Here is a 17,401-nt window from a genome sequence, read left to right as displayed (position 1 = left end):
GTTTTTGCCAAGAATCTGACTCAAGAATTCTCTTTAATGTTTTAGTCAGCTCCGTACCTGGGTAATAGAATGCAGGAGGTCTGGTATCTCTCTTTCAGGACTCGATATCCCAGCAGCCCGCGAAGGCGGCTGAGAACACCGGAGCTGGATTTCTCGGCAGGAGAAAAGACAGCGTCTCTCTCAGTGCGTCAAAAAGGAGGGGCAGCGTCCGTGGGCTCTCACATCAGCTGGGCTCTCGGGCAAGTAGATAGCTGCTCGGCTCCAAAACCACCACCGTGTGTTTGCTTAAGGCAACGTTGGTATATTTATACCTGAAAGGTGCTGAGTTTGACGTAAGGTTTGGACATAAGACGTCAATAAAGATGTCACTAAGAACTGACTGTTCCTTTAGTGTTCGCAGGCGTTCAATGACAAATCAAAACAAAAGCAAATGGGGATTTCCCAGGTTGCTGGAGGTTTGGTGTGTCGAAAGAACTCGTTGTGCTCTCTAGGAATCTAAGGAAGAAGCTTTGCCGTGCTTTGGACTGCAAGGGCTATTTACTTAAATATGGATCTGATTCTTATGCCATTATAGGGATATTATTGATTATAGCCGTACAAGGGCATAAAATAGCAATATTGATTTAGGTTCCTAGATAAAAACACAATACTATTAAGGAAGTAATTTGTCTTTCTACATTGGAAGTCTCTTAACTGTTTCATAACATAAAGCTTGACTTTTATGTGCACCTTTAATAATGCAGAACAATCCCTCTGCAAGTAAATATTTTCCATTTCTAGTACACAATGAAGGCTTCCATGCTTCTACATTCAACACTCAGAACTGTGCATGCTCATCCAAACAATGTCAGCCACATAGAGGGTGCCACCTTGAAGATTCCATTCAAGGAGTCTACTCCAAGTAAAAAAAAGGAGAATATCCAGAATTCTGCAAGTAAAGAAGTACATTTCACAAGACGCCAGCATCTATATGGGAGGTACCATGCAAGCAGCATCAAAGAGGGGTGTTATCATTTAGCAGGATTCTATATACAAACTATGAAACCACCATTCAGAGCCTTAGAGTCAGTGCTGCTTTGCCCATCTACGACTCCTCTAAGTGGAGATGAAACGTGTGTCCTAAGCCAGGCCACAGGCTTAAAATGGACCCAAGCAGGGCTCACACAATCATCTATCCTTTACTGTGCCTATCTGTCATGCTGGTCGATATCAAACAAAGGTCTCTGTTAGTACACCACCTTTTGTACAACCTGCTTGTAAGTATGAGCGGTGTATGCCAATGGCAAAGCCTACTTTAAGTCCATGCAGCTTTGGCTGGTGCTTTTGATGAAAAGTAATAGAACTGTCCATCTTTTGTCACAATCTTATAGTGAAATACATTGTGGGACCTTCCCAACTTCCTCTGTAATTTCACATCTAAATTCTCTATATTCCATGTTGAACTTTGCCCTTTCTACAGGGTCATCCCCAGATTTTTTTTCTTACTGTAAACCTTTTGCTGAATTTGTTTTTGTTGCATTTAAGACTCTCTACACTTTACCACTGTGAAACAGTGCTAGAGAGCTTTGCTCTCTGCTTAAAATATGTTAGATTGGCTTATACCCAATTGGCATATTTAATTTACTGTAAATACCTTAGTAAAGTGGCAATATCTGTGCCGAGGGCATTTAAATTAAATGCTACTAGTGAGTCTGCAGGACTGATTCTGCCACCCACTTAAGTACCCCTTTAGCGATGTCTCAGCCTTGCCACTGCAGCCTGTGTGGGTGCAGTTTTAAAGTGTCATATCGATCTGGCAAAGTAAAAGCTTTTGCCGGGCCCAAACCCTCCTTTTTAATATACATGAGTCACCCCTAGGGTAGGCCCTAGATAGCCCATAGGGCAGAGTGCAATGTATTTAAAAAGTAGGACATTATCTTTTAAGTTTTACATGTCCTGGCAGTGGAAAACTCTAAATTAGTTTTTGAATATAGTTAAAAAGATGAGGGGCAAAAGTAGCCTTCCTGCAAGAGACCAACTTAAATGTCAAATAAGTTGCTGCAATACAAAAGAGGTCAAGATGCAACTATAGTATAACCCCCACTCTAGGTATGCCCAATGGGTACTTATATGGGTTAGGCTGGCCACCCCATTTTAGTTAAAAACAACAATTAAACACAGAGAGGGGACATTCCTGGTCCTATGTTGTAAACTGACGGGCAAAACCATTGTGCTTTTTAACATCTATGCCCCCAACATAGATAAGGTAAGATTGAACCAAAAGATCTCAAAATATATAAACTAGTTCTCTCACCTCCCGTTAGTGTTGGGGGAGGGCTTTAACTGAATAGTGAACATTGACCTGAACAGGTCAAACGCACTGCTCCTTACATCCGCAGTGCATAAAATGGCCAAAACCTTAAACACCTGGCTTGATAGCTGGCAGTTAATAGACTCCTGGTGGGAACATCACTCTTGCAAAGGGGATTTTTTCATAATTCTCTAGCTTACGTAAACTGCATGTTAGGCTAGATAGATTTGTGTGATCACCACAACTTCACAGAAAAGTGCATTACACAGAGTACTTGACCCGAGCCTTCTCGAACCATAATCCTTTAATCATGGTTATAGATCGGAGCAGAGGGAGAGCTAGTGCATTCAGCTGCAAGCTGAGGTCAGAACTACTAGATGATTTAATATTTATACATGAAATAAGGCACAAAATACAGAACTACTTTCTAAGCAATAGGAACATGGCCTCATCCCTCATGGTGAAGTGGGATGCCTTTAATGTGTAATAAGAGGCTGATGCATAGGGCCTGTAGGGCGGCCCATTCCACTTTACTCAGGCAGACAGGAGGGGCCTAATCTACAGGCCTCTCTGCTAGAAGCCACAGTAAAACTAGTACACATGATGGAACTACAGTTAGTATATGGCTAGAATGCATGATACAGCTGATAAAGCAGGCATGCTATTGGCCTGACTGATGAGCACCTTGAAAAACGGATCACTAATCCTAGGGATTCATACAATGCAGGGCAAGGTGGTGCACACACAAGGCAAGGTTAAAGAGGCCTTCCTAGATTACTGTAATGGCCTGTATGAGTCCCCAGGGGAGAATGGCCTCCATGAGAACCGCAATTACATACTGAGTGCCCCACTGCACACCGTGCCCTTTAATACACAGATGTCTTAGGAGTAGAAGTGACTAAGAAGGAAGTTAAGGTGGTGGTTGAAATCATGGCCGGAGACAAAGTACTGTGATCCAGTAGCCTGCCAATTGAGCTTTATGCAGCTTTCATAGATATACTTGGCACAAGATTTTGTAGGTTGTATAATCTGGCGAGAAGTACGAAGATGGTTCCCCTCATCATGAGGGAGGTAATTATTGCTCCATTGCCTAAGCATGAATGGAATTCATACCTATTGTATGTCACCCTACATGAAGACAACCATATGAGCCCACCTACTGACCCTCATGAGTATTGTTTAATGGTTGGCCTGCGTAGGAACTTAAGCCACAGGAGCAACGGTGAATGTGAGATACGTGAGTGAAATATGATAATCATTGATAAGAGCTTAGTTTATATGTATATCACAATGCTCTGTAACCTACAACACAGCAATGTTGTCCTGTATACTAGTAGGAGGCTTGTGGAGGTAATGTTACTTGCTAAAAAGTATAAAAACTATTTAAAAGAATTAAAATAATATCAGGCAGACTAACAAGTATTAACATCTAACCAAGGGTTGGAGAACATTAGTTTGTGGCCAACACTGAATGGAGGTATATACACATGTATTAACTGAGGGCTGAAGGTATGGAATGTTTTGCAAAGAATAATTACTTACACCTACTACCCCTCCTGGGATATAGGCCATCAACCAGGACTCTCCAGCCATCTCTGTCCTGGGCTTTTCTTTCAACCTGACTTCAGGTGTAAGCCATCTCCTTGGTGCCAGGTGTTTCTTGGCCTTCCTCTTTTCTTTTTCCCTGGAGGGTTCCAGGTCAGGACTTGCCTTGTCGTGTTGGATGCAGGCTTGTGGAAGGTGCATCATATCTATCCCCATCAGCTTTTAATGATGTCTTCATGTGCAAAGAGTTGGAAAGGCTCTGCCATAAATCAATGTTGCTGATGATGTTTAGCCAGCAGATTTGGAGTATTTTCCTCAGACAGGTGATGATGAAGGTCTGGACTTTATTGGTGGCGGTCACTATAGTCCTCCAAGTTTCTTCTCCATACCGAAGGACCGATTTTATGTTGGTGTTTAAAAACCTTATCTTGGTTTTCAGGGTTATGTCCTTAGAGTTTCAGATCTTTTTTAGCTGAATGATAATAGACCTTGCTTTGCCTAATTACAAAGAGTGCATAAACACAAATATTTATACTATGCACAGGGGGCAAATTTATAATTATTTCATGAAGTGAAATGCAGCAATCCACCTTGCTGTGCTGCTTGAAAGGAAAAGGGCAGGAATCAGTGGTCGCCCCACTGCTTTTTTTGCAGTGAAAGACAGAGAAAATAAAATGCTAACAGCTTGTGGTATTAAAGTTCAATTTTCTCCTACTTCCGCCCACAGCTTTGCTTGAGGGGGCAGGGGAGGAGTGGTTGCACCCTCCAAAAGTGCGCAATGACAGCTTGGACGGCCCTCTCGGGCCATCCAAAACAGTCATGCGCACTTCACATGTTCTCCATGCAGTTTGCATCACAGCCAACGTGGATAACATGCCCAGGCCTCAAGTCGGCGCTCAGACCAATCAAAACGCTCCTAAGGTAGCAGTGTGATTGGATGACTGGGAGCCTGAGTGTGCTTCCTGTGACCGACTCCGAGCAAGGGAAGACTACAGAGGAGAGACGGGTGACGAAGCAGCGAAAAGGCATTTGACATTTCTTCTTAGCCAATTCCCTTGCATCCTCCTCCCTACTGCATCATCCCCTCTACCTTCCACATACTCCCCCTCCTGTCCCTGCCCCTCTACCTCTGATCGGTGCCGACCGCACCTGGCGGGAATGCATCATATTTACCATTATACAGCACATTCCTGTCCTTTTCCAGTGTTGGCGCACTTTTGGCTGCCTAGCACAGATGCATGCATCCTTGTGAATATTGCACACGTAGAAAGAGGAAAGGATGAGTCTGTTTCTTTAGGATTATTGACCTGCATGCTATACATCACCTGATGTGAGAGAAAATATTGTCTTGGTCATTGACCACCATCTTCTTGCGGGGCCTTCCGTGCCTGTGAAGAGAAGGGTGTGGGTATGTTTTAAACCTGGTAGAAAGCCACTTAGCGTTTCATTTAAATTAGCTACACGTAAATGCCTTTAATCTCTTTTGGGGCAATGAAAAGATGCATTCACTTAATGTACTCTCTATCGAAGATCCAAGCAGATGGTAGTTGCACTTGTGGATTTAATTAATAAAGAAACTGCCATGGATGATTGGAGATGCATTTGTGAATTAGGGTAACATATAGTCGGCCAAGGAATGCAACATATGTTACATCAGTTCAGAACTGTTACTTGCCAAATATTTCAATTCATGTTTGTTTTCTGAGATATTATGGCCATAATTCAAGTATCGGATTTATTTGCAGTACAAGCACCTCTGATTCATATATAAGGGTACTTGCTTTTCTTGTTTGCATTTATTTTAAGTACAAAGCAATTCTCTTCATCGTAGTGCAACATATGTTACTTTACAAAAAGAAGTGTGTCGTTCCTTGTTCCAAACCTCAAAATCTTTTACGGCTTGCAGACAGCTGTGGTTCTTTCGTCTTAGAGCTTATTGTAAACTTTTACCAAAGTATGAAGTGCATTTCTTGTGCATTATGTTGTGCAAAAATTATGTTAGCCCCTGAAAGACATTGTGGTCCGGATTTTCGAATATTTTTCATCGGGTTTGTGTTACTTTTTCAACGCAAACCTAACACAAAGGGGGACATTTAAGAAAGAGAAATGAAACGCAGTGCAGCAAGTCATCTTGCTGCGCTGTGCTGCATTACAGGAATTGGGCAGGAATGTGCTGTATTTATTACAATGTAGTGCATTCCTGACCTTTCCTTGGTGCTGCAGCGTAATGGGCTGCTTAGAGCCAATGCAGCCACCCTTGCACCATGGTGCAAGGGTGTCTGCGTTGTATTCTGGATTCTTTTTGTGCCGGAAGGGGCACCTCTCTCCAGAAAAACTATTCTGAGAGGCATATTTCTTGTGCTATGTGTGCTACAGAATGCAGCACACATAGAAAGAGCAAATTACGAGGAGAAATACATATATTACTCCTCATTATGCCTCCCCTGAGAAGGCAAATCTTTTTTGGCACATTCCCAGGTCTACCAGTGATGGTAAATCCGGAAATGCGTCAAAATGCAAGGGGTTTGGGAAAGAACATCCACTCAACACCCATGGAATGCTTTCCTAGGGCAGAGTAGGCAAACGCACCTATTAGCACTATTGCCCACATGCATCAAGGTATTTAGGAATCGCAAACGGTGCGATTCGGTAAAATCGGCCGTTTGCGATTCCTAAATATCTTTTTAGCATGCATCAATAATTTTTGGAAAAATCGCTATTTTTAGCGATTTCCAAAAATGCGATTGCTTCTAAGGAATCGCAAATTTGCGATTCCTTAAAAGCAATGCATGATTGTTTTTAAAATTGCGAATTCGCAATTAGGGGGGGGGCAAATTACCATGAGGGTGAACTTCGTGGTAATTTGCGAAAAAGGTTTAAAATGCTCAAATTAGCATTTTAAACACTGTCATGTTACAGACACACATGTCCTTAGGACATGTGTGTGTGAAACATCCATTTGAAAATACATTTCAGGGGTGCAGGGGGGGTCCTTTGGACCCCCCCCTGCACCCATGGAATGCATTAACATTTTGCGAATTCCAATTTGCGAATTCGCAATTCCTATTGATTCCTATGGGTCTTTTGGCCCATAGGAATCAATGGGAATTGCGAAATCGCAAATTGGAATACGCATAATATTTGCGATTCGGTAAAAATTGTGATTTTTACCGAATCGCAAATTTTATGCACTTTCAATCATGCATCCCGTTTTGCGATTCCTTATTTGTGATTCGGTAAAAATCGCAAATTAGGAATCGCAAAACCGGACTTTGATGCATGTGGGTATATGTCCTTTTACTCCTGATTTATCAAAACAGGCATGGCCATGCAAAGTGTCCTGGCGTGGCTTGATACATCGAATTATTGGGTTTGTTTCACACATGCACCACGTTGCATGGTGCAAGCGTGATTCAAACCCTTGAGAAATAGAGTCCAAAGTGTTTGGTTGGTATTTGCTCTACAGAGCAACTTACGATTTGCCTTGGACTGAAACCAAACGTAAGGCAAGGATTGGGGAATGCACTGCCTTGTGTTACTTTCCATCAAAACGACATTCCATGAGTGGTGTGAGGGTCTTTCCTTGCAACCAGCAATGGGTTTTTCCCCATAAATCCCTAACTATAAAAAATTATAGACCGGAATTTGTGGCAAAATCCTGTAACTCTTCAAGGCAGGAAACATTTCATTTCTCCTCATTGTTCCCTTTTTGCTTGTGTGTTCAGAACATTTTTAATTAGAAGAATCATTGTAATCCACTCTGTGAATGCTTCTCTTATATAGTTCAAAAGGGCAATTATTTTTTATGGTTTAAATGTTTTTCTTGAGAGCAAGATTTATATTAAATGTGCATGAAATCTCACATTGCAGAAAAAAGTAACTGCATTTACTTTATATATATCTTCTTGTCCTTCTTATGAGTGAAGTTGAAAATATGTATTTCCAAGACATACATCTTATATAAATATACTCAAACAGGTTCCTCTTTAAAAAAGGCACAATCACAGTAATACTTCCATCGCTACAATCATTTAAATTCATCTAATATTCCAATTGAATAAAACATAATTATTGAGATTTTCTACATTCATTGCCATAATCCATACTAAGAATCAATGATTGCTACAGCATCATTTTTTAAGTAAAATGCCCTTTCCAGTTTAAAACTCCAAGAGCATATGCATCAACATCCTCATTTGCGAATCTCAAATAGCGATTTTTTAGAAATTGAAATTTGAGAATTGCAAAAAGGAATGTATGTAATAAATCGCAATTTTTTTGTGTTTTCCTAATATTCCTTAATTGCAATTAGCAAATTGCGAATCGCAATACAGGAATACTTTCTCATTCATTTCTATGGGCCAGGAGGCCCATAGGAATGAATGGGAAGTTATTCTCAATTTACGATTCGCAATTTGAGAATCGCAAATTGAGAATAATTTCAAGGGTGCAAGGGTGTCATAAGGACACCCTGATGCACCCCTGAAATTTACATGTGTGTGCATATGGCGCACATACATGCCCTAAGGGCATTTATGTGCGCCACATGGCACCTTTACAAATGCCAAAAAGTGCATTTGTGAAAGAAATCGCAAATTACCACTAACTTCAAGTTGGTGGTAATTTGCAATTTCTTAATGAGAAATCGCCCAACTAGGGTGTTTCATACATAGCATTTAAGGAATCGCAATTTGCGATTCCTTAAATGCTGACGCAAAATTACGGAATCACAAATTTTGTGATTCCTTAACTTTGCAATGTGATTTTAATCATACATCGCATTTTCCAATTTTTTTGTCGCAAACGCTGCTTTTTTGAGAATCGCAGCGTTTGCGACTAAAAAAACGGATGATACATATGGCCCCAAGACTCCACGTTCCCCAAAATTTCCCGTTTTTGAATAAGCAAAATATATCTAGTAAAGGCAATAATACCATCCAATTGCTTGATAGCAAATTAAGTGACATGTGCTTCAGTACATGATATTATACCATACTTCTTAAAGAGTTGGTGCAATATCTTTTTCCTTTCACTCAAAAAAGGGTGCCATCTTCTTTTTCAGCTTACCAAAGTTTGGCCACAATCCTTTATATATAACCTAGCATTTTCCAGGCGAGATCCATACCAATCGGAATTGGTAGGATAGTTTAAATCAGTCGGTTATCGGGGACCTGTGAGAAATAGAGGAACACATCCCCGGCTCTTAGCCACTCCAATGAATGGCCTAAAGAGCATTTTGCCGCTGGTACCATCTACCTGCCAATGATGAAAGGAAACTTATGTTCTCACAAAGTTTTCTTCAGAGCACTCACACTCATAGGGTTATCAAAGTTAAATATATCAATTTCCAAATCAGTTTTTCCCACTGACAACAGGAGAGTTTGCGAGAATTCTCTTGTGGACTTTATCATACCCTGCTTCATTACAAGACAGTTTCCCTCTGTTCATCATGATTGAGTCTATGTACCAACCAAGGAGCACATGACATTGCAAGTAGGGTACATGATCCGAGAGAAAGCTGTCACCTCAAGGCCTGTGGAAGTGAGCTTTGCTTGAGCTCCATTAGCTTCTTTAAACATGCGTCAAGGGATTCCCGATGAACCTAAAGATCCAATGCCAACAATTCAGCTCCATAAAGAGACTGTGGGATTGGGTTCCCTACTACAGCCTTGATTAGCGGGTCAACTGACAATCCCCCATACCGAATATCAAATCTTCTCATATACCATAAGCATAGAACAGTCATATTTCGAGGCAGCCCTGTCATTGAAGATCAAGAATGAACTGTAAAAGATCTGATTTGGATGCCGACCAACACTCGATTTCCAGGGGAGGCTGGTGACATTTGAAAGTGGTGGGGGCGTAAAGTTATAGCGGTACTGTAAGCCACACTGAAAGGAAAGCTTTTGCCAACATGGGGGTCGCATTGCGACGCTTGCAACAAAGGGCAGCAAAACCTGGGGTTCTGAAGTTTACATTGTACTGCGCCAGCACTCTGCAGATGGCAGCCTTAGTAGTGCCCGATCTTATATCAACACAACAACTCAGAAGAAAAAAATTGAACAAAATGAATACACAAGAAAGGCCCAGAGTCAGCCCCATGCATCCTGATTAGAGTTAACGAAGCATACATACAAGTAAACATTCCATTTACTGAGATGAAGTGCGGACAGTAATGCAACGAGGAAAACGAACACCTCTACTCAATAGAAATAAGTAAAACATATAAAATTAGACTGAACCTGTAAAACGGCAAAATAATATTTGGAAACTGACTGACAATAAGCCTAAATCAATGGTAGATGATTAGCAGACAGCAGAGTGACACACATAAGAACACTGCACAGTAACTTCCATGGAGCAGCAGGAAGATGGTTCATTGCCATTAAATGTAGCAAACTTAAATCATCTTGCCATTCACCCTCAATTATATATTATATCTGGCTAAACATATTGTAAATATTGTCAGGGTTGATCAGTATAATCTGTGGAATTTAAGAAAAATGAAACCTTTGAGTCCCAAGCCAGACCTCAAAGACGTGGTGCAAGCACTGGTTTTAAACAGAACTGATTAGGAAAACCCTTATAAATAGTTTTCCCCAAATTAAAGCTCGCACCTATCAAGGCAACATACTTGTCTCTGCTCTGGCAGTGGCTGGATCCAGCCGAAAGAATTTCATCTCTCTAGTGCTTAAATACTATCACTTTTATGAACCTTCTTAATGCTTCCATATCCTCTGGCATAGTCCCTTCCACCTGGAAGCCAGCCATGGTGCGCGCACATTTGAAGAAACCAAACTTAGACCCTGGCAACTTCAATAACTATTGCCCCATTTCCCTGCTCCCTTGGGTGAGCAAAATTCTCGAGAAACATATTAACATACACCTCATGGATTTTCTCGAGAGAAATCAACTGCTTGACGCCATTCAAACGGGCTTTCGCCCTAGACATGGGACTGAGACTGCCTTACTTGCAGTCACTGAGGAAACCAGAAGGATTTTAGATCAAGGGGGATCAGTGGCAGTGGTCCTCCTTGATCTGAGTGCAGCATTTGACACCGTCAATCATGTTACACTGCTGTGTCGTCTCTCTGATCTGGGAATATCAGGGAGGGCAATAACCTGGCTCAAATCCTTTCTGACCAACAGGACCTTTCTGGTCTTTGAGGGAGATACTGTATCCTCTAGTAAACCTCTGAGCTGTGGCGTACTGCAGGGCTCATCTTTGAGCCCTGCGTTATTTATCGTCTACATGAGACCACTGGCTGAGGACGTCCGCCCATTTGGTATTAAGATCGTCACATATGCGGATGACACTTAGCTAGTGGTCTCCCTTGCCCAGGAGAACGGCCAATTGGCACCGAGTGGGCTAATGAAATGTCTGGAGGAAGTAAAAAGCTGGATGACGACATCCTGCCTTAGGCTTAACAGGGACAAAACTGAATTCCCCCTACAGCAACTAATGATGAAGGGTTAAAATCACTCTCAACCATCTGATCACCAAAAAGAGCACCTCTTATCTGCCTTGATGGTGAAAATGCCACATATGGCCCTACCAGAGAAAACCTGAAAATATGCTTAAACCCCTCTATTTTTGCTATGCATAATCAGCAAAGTAAATCCCACCAATCCCCTGAATCCTGGGGTTATAGACCCAAGGCAAAGGCCAAGAAGACATGTCTTAGGGTAACAAAATGCACTAGGCCCACACTGATGTTAAATGTGCATTCCAATTGCACTGAAAAACAACGTGGTAAATTGGCCTGACGTGAAGTACAATAATTTTCCACAGCCTCAAGACCAACGCCCTCTCACACGTACACAAGACCCAGCTGGTGCAGGTTGACACATCGTGGTACTTTCCACTGAAACATTATTTTGAAACATTGCTTGCACGAAGTAAAAGCCGCAACCTCTCGCAATAGCAGTACCTATCGCAAGTTCCACTCTCACATATAATTTTAGAAATATGTACAGAACAAGAAGTCTTTGTTTATGTTCTGCGGTCAAGCATGGCCAACCAACCGTTAGGACACCTGACCGCCCCCACTGTCCTAGGACAATGCGGTCAAGCCACCTGCGTCAGAAAATACGCCAGGACAGTGTTAGTTCTGTGATTTTAGGTATAAAAGATCCACCCTCACAATTAGAAGGCAGAACTTTCCAAGCTGACTTTTGGGCGGTTCTCCGGTCAACCGATATCTGATTTGGGACTGCCAGAGCCTACTCTACCAGGTGATGCCTTCCTGAATAAGATAGCTTTTCAATTTTCAATCTTCTTAATAATCTTAGCTAGCCCTATGCTTTTTCATCCATACCCAATTCCTTGCATTATAGGTATCATTTTAGTATAAGATCTTCTAGGGTTCTTCTCCCTAGATAGGTGCATAGAGGCACTAGGCCTGATAGAAATGTACTCTGTATAACCCAGCTAAAATTCAATTTTGTCTTTTTAATCTCAACCTCTGATATTTTATTCTTACTAGAGTTCTCAAATCTGCAATAATGTTTCTCCTCAGGAGAGTGGTGTGTAGTCAAAGTATTTTCTTGAACTGGATTTAATGCCTGCTTGAAGCCTCCATTTCACACTGAAAGTTATATTTTAGTAGATAGTCACTTCTGTTCACTTTGCAGCATCTTACAAGCAATTGATATCTTACATAGTTTCTGGCAGAGTGAAGCCAGGTTTTCTCAGAGTGTTCTTTAGCAATATGCCTCATTGATATATGTGTGTGTGTAATAATAAACGTGCCACTCCAACTTGAAAAGTCGTCATTTCACGTTATTGTTTATTCTTTACCAGTGCGTTATTGAAACGATCTCCTAACCACAGTTGAGTGTGGCCACACCCTAAGCGGCTCGAAAGGGCCTCTGCTACTCACCCTCAGTCACTAACACCGACTCCCTATGGCCCCCAAGCCTGGGTTCACCACCTATTCCTAAGGATAATATGAAAAGTCTGGGGGTATGGTTGGATAAGTCCCTGACTTTCAATACCCAGGCGACCAAGCTGTCTGCAACCTGTTTTGGTCTTCTTAGGATGTTGAAAAAATACATTTCACTTTTATCTTTGGAAGCCAAGCAGATAACTATTCAAGGTCTGATCCAGTCTCAATTGGATTTTAATAACGCTCTGTACCTGGGTGCGCCTGATTACACACTACGGAAATTGCAGATTATCCAAAATTGCGCTGCCCGCACGTTGCTCCAGCTTCCGCGCAGAATGTCAGCAAAACTGGACTCAGGAGCCTACATTGGCTCCCGGTGCGGGAGAGAATCTCCTTTAAAGCAATGTGTATCTCTCATCAAGCCTACTGGCAAAGGGGCCCGGCAATCAGCCGTGAGCTGATTACACAGCACCATCCTAGCAAACAACTCCGCTCAAGCCAGGCCTTTTTGGCCACAGTCCCCAGAATCAAGAGAACTAGAGCTCGTGGCAGGATGTTCTCTTATAACGCCTCCAAATTGTGGAACTTGCTCCCCCATCAGTTTAGGGCTAATCCCAATCTGCTTTCCTTCCGCAAGCAACTAAAGACTTTTTTTTTCAATGCAAACAATTAGCTCTCTGAGCTGACCATTTTCAGCAGGTAGCGCCATTCTTCTGTAGCGCTTGGATGCCCCAGTGTAGCAATCGCGCTGTATAAATCCAGTTTTCATTTAATTTTATTTCTTAATGAAATCTGCTGTCCCCACCTGAAGCAAGATGTCCCTTCGAACTCGCATGCAGCACATGCACGACGATTTACCAATAAAGTTCAAAATACCTGGCTTAGAAGCTTATTTGTCAGCAGGTGCATGTTTTAACAGAAGCAAATTGCATTTAAAATTGCATTTTCTAAGAGCTAAAAGGACCCGGCCCAATTGAAGCCCTGACAGTAAATGCCTGGCTTGTGTGTAGAGAGTGCCTGTACCTCTGCATACTGGGAGTGCTTGTGTCTCTCTCTGCTGTGAGTGTCCGTTGTTCACAGTGAATGCTCGTGAATTTATGTACTGTGGGAGTCCGCACCTGTGTACAAGGAGTGTCCGTGCCTGTGTACTGACTCTGAGTGCCAGCGTCTCCGAGCACTCTTTCTGCCCGTACGTACCTCGTGTACTGCAGGTCCAAGTATCTCTGCCGAGGGTGTCTGTGAGTCAGTGCACTGTATTTGACTGAATTCATGAGTACACCGCTTGTCTGTGTTTCTTCTGTACCGCTTTCTGTCTAACCCTGAGATAGACTCTGCCTCACTGTACGAGTGCCAACTAACACCAAGGGGTCCATTCCGATTCGGGAAAAAAAGCGTCCGTCCGAATCGTATCCGGAGCTCTCTCCGTGCGAATCGTACATGTCCGTCCGAATCGCGTACTATGAATCGTACAGACAGTCTCCGTCTGAATCGTCGCTACCCATACGAATTGCACCGGAGATTCCGTATGACTCGGACCCTCAACGTGGACTGTACGATTTGTACACATGCTGTACGACCCGACGAGCATGATCCTGACCGTGGAATGAAGACGCAATTTGTACGGTACACGTCAGGTAAGTGCGATTCGTATGGAGGGTCACACATTTACATACACGCCGTATGGTGCGTACACCCCATGATGCAGGGGTACGCACCGTACCCCTGCGATCATGGGGTGTACGCACCGTACACCTTGCGATCATGGGGTATGGTGCGTACATCTCATGATCCCAGGGGTATGCACCGTACCCCTGTGATCATGGGGTGTACGCACCGTACACCCCATGATCACAGGGGGGTACGTTCTGTACCTGTTTCGGGGCGTACTCTACTTTTCTGACTGTTTTCAGCTCCCGTAGGAAAAGAGTTGTACGGAGGGTCGGCGGGACGAATCGTACTTGCTGGGTCGGGAAAACCTGCTTCGAACCGTACAAACGTCGCTTGCTGCGTGTTCCGGAGGCGAATTGTATGGGAATTCGAGTCATACGGTTCCTGGTACGATTCGTACGGGGAGCTGCATTGGGTGAGAATCCTACTACGTCGTCCGTATGGGTATGTTGCAGGGTACGATTCGTACGGGAAAAAGACTTCGTACGGATATTCGGAGTGCTTTTTCCCGAATCGGAATCGACCCCTAAGTGTGCCATGAATGTTGTGCATCTCCGTTCACACGTTGGCTGCGAGTGTACAGCGAGCACCCATGGGAGCACACAGCCATGTTGGGGTCAGGGACCTCTGCTTGTGTTGACCACGCTGTACCTCCATAAACAGCCTGTTATGTGCCTCTGGGTTCGCGTGTGTCCTCGTCCTTGTGTAAAATTATCACCCAGTAAAGCCCCCCTCTACTTCCATTTTCTCGAGCGCCTCAAACCTGTGTGTCACATGTGGCACTTCCTTTGTGTACCAATGTGCACCTCTAAGCCTTTCACACTGAGTCACTGACCGTGTTTGCTAGGAATTCTCAGCCTGTGATATTGAGCTCCTTTCCCCTTTCTTACAGATCGGACAGTTTGGCGGTGATTGATTAGAAGGGTCCAGTGAAAGTACGGCTTTTGACCCGTTCTGTGGCAGAATACAGCTGAATCAGATGGCTGTACATAGTGGACGTTTTTCGCTTTTACTAAACCGCTTGATATGTGATTTGAAGCGGTGCATGGTAAGCCATTAATACTGAGCCCACAACCGTGATTGCTGGGAATTTTCACCCACATTCACTTAGCCCATGATATTTTGCTCCTCCACCCCCTCTTTCAGATCGAACCACTTGAATGTGATTAGGAGGGTACAGTAACAGAATGGTTTTTGACCCATTCCCACGGTGAATACAGCTAAATCACATGGTTGGATACAGCGAACACCTTTCCTTTTTACGAAGCCGTGCGGGTCGCGCGCGGGGGGGGGGTTGCGCGGGGTGGGTGGCAGGGAATTAAATATAATATAAATATAAAAGGAAAACTTACCTCAGCCGGTCCGCGCCACCTCTGCTGCTCCCCTTGGAACCTTCACGAACGGCCCTGGAGTGGACTGGCAGCCCCTCTCAGCCAATCCTGGCGCTTCCAGCAGCGCCAAGATTGGCTTAGGGCATGGCTATTCTTTGCCCGCAGCACGCCCACTAGGAGGCCGAGGGGCTGCTAAGGGGCATGCGCAAACAAGTGAAAACACAAGTGCGCATGACTATGCACAGGCTAAAAATCCGCCCTCTTTCCCCACTCATGCACACTTGTGGTGCTCCCTGCTTCCCGTGGTGACAATCATGTCAGTCAATATGACGCCAGACCGCCCACCCCCTTTAGTCTCTGAAGGGGGTGGGCGGTCCGACGTCATGCTGACTGACATGATTGTCAGTTCTCCCTCCGCGTCTTTGAACTTAAGTAAACGGATTCAGTTTACTTAAGTTCAAAGATGCCGAGGGAGCTGCAGGCAGGGGGGCTACGCCCCCACGCCCCAATGGTGCACTGCGCCTGTTGATTTCGTCCCCAAGTGGCAGACAAAGGCCCAACTGGAAGATGCATTGCATCTCTTGCGTCATCAGGCAAAAGAAACGTTTGTGCATGTACTCTGTATGTGACCAAACCTGCTAGTACAGCGGAGGTCATTGCTGCGTAAGGAGTTACTAGCTATTAGATGTTAGAACCTGCAGAATGACAGCCATAGAGGCTTTAAATGCACAGAATGGTATGCTGAATATTCAACTGGTGCAGTTTTTAGCAAAGTTTAGCAAATTGATTTCAATCCTTAAATGAAAGATGTCCATGGGTTACAAAGGGTTTTATAGACGACTTTTAATTCATGGGGCATTGCTAGGGTCAGAATAAGAGAATTATTGATTCCTATCCAGTAGTGACTATTAAGCACCAATTATAGGGTGAGTCAGGTGGTAATCATGAGGAACAGCCACATATGTGATCAATGTTGGATGCTCTGATTGCACATTAAATGCTTCCTTTGCACAGCGGGCATTAATGTTTGCGCCAGGCACCCAAGCCTATCAGGCAGAAAGGAGCGTGTTAAGAAGTTTGCCTTTTTGCACTGTTCTGCCTAATTCTGCCGCCACGCACTTTAGCAAAACTTTTTTGGACAACTGCTCTATGTATCCTGTACAATTGATCCAAGCTCATTACACTAGGACGCTTGACTGTGGACACTCAGCTGACAAAAATGAGAGTACTATATGTAAGATGCAGGACATTATGGGGATCAAAATAAACTGACAAGCTGGCTAGTCATGTTCAAAGGGCGGACTGTGAAACCTGGGCCGATAATTAGGCATGGGCGAATTTTGCGAATCTGGCGTTCGCAAATTTTGCGAATTTGCGAACTCGCAATCCGCAAAATCCGCGAATTCTCGCGAATTTGCGGATTTTTATTTTTTGTGTTCGCAAGGGTTTCTGCCAGTTAGCGAGGGTTTGGTACTAGTTCGCAATCGCGAACTTACTTGTCGGCTCGCAACGGTCGCAACTATGTTGTTTCTACGTCTGGTTCATCATCACAGGTTCCCAGCACCCTCTGTTTCACCACTGCCACCCTCTGTTTCACCCATGCCACCCTCTGTTACATCAATGCCACCCTCTGGTTCATCATCACTGTAGATTATGGGGGGGAAAAGCAAGCACACCTG

This window comes from Lissotriton vulgaris, chromosome 3_1, assembly GCF_964263255.1.
Source record: "Lissotriton vulgaris chromosome 3_1, aLisVul1.2, whole genome shotgun sequence".
Lineage (NCBI taxonomy): Eukaryota > Metazoa > Chordata > Amphibia > Caudata > Salamandridae > Lissotriton > Lissotriton vulgaris.
Note: the sequence above shows the minus strand (reverse complement) of the source record.